The sequence below is a fragment of the Octopus bimaculoides genome, chromosome 1 (genome assembly GCF_001194135.2).
Source record: "Octopus bimaculoides isolate UCB-OBI-ISO-001 chromosome 1, ASM119413v2, whole genome shotgun sequence".
NCBI lineage: Eukaryota > Metazoa > Mollusca > Cephalopoda > Octopoda > Octopodidae > Octopus > Octopus bimaculoides.
In genome coordinates this window covers 59,909,255-59,909,897 of record NC_068981.1, presented here as the reverse complement: position 1 = coordinate 59,909,897, position 643 = coordinate 59,909,255, and positions in this window count along the sequence as shown.

The window sequence follows — 643 nt, the reverse complement described above, 5'->3', positions numbered from 1 at the left end:
CGTACATACACATTACATCCGCACCAACGCAAAACACACAAACACACACACACACACACACACACAGACGCACACACACACGTGAGCAAACACATCCGCACACAGGCACACACACGACACCCTGATAAATTCTAATCACACACCTACACACATACACAAACGTGCTCACATATACACACCATCCTATCAAATATAAAACATGCATGCATGTATGTATTTATATATGTGTGTATGTATGTATCTCTATAGAAAACTCGGACGTAATACATAAGTGTCTGAAGAAAATAACATTCAGTTGAATGCTAAAAATTTGAAGTGTTCCATTATCAACTCACAAACAGATTGCGGTTAGAATACATAGAGCAATTCTGGAGTTACTATCATCACATGATCTGGAAGGTCACATGATTAATGATGCATCATTATGCTAATGAGATGGATGGTAACAACATGCAGTTTCAAATTGTTGTTGCCACACAGGGTAAAATTAGCAGCGGAGCTGAAAGCAAACCAACGCGAAAAAGATTACCTGTGTGGAACAGGTAAGTCACCGGGAGAATTTCTAATATCTAGAAGGAAGACACGAAAGATCGGCAAACAGATTAATGTGCGTACATGCGTGGAAGTGTGGGGGGGGGGGGGG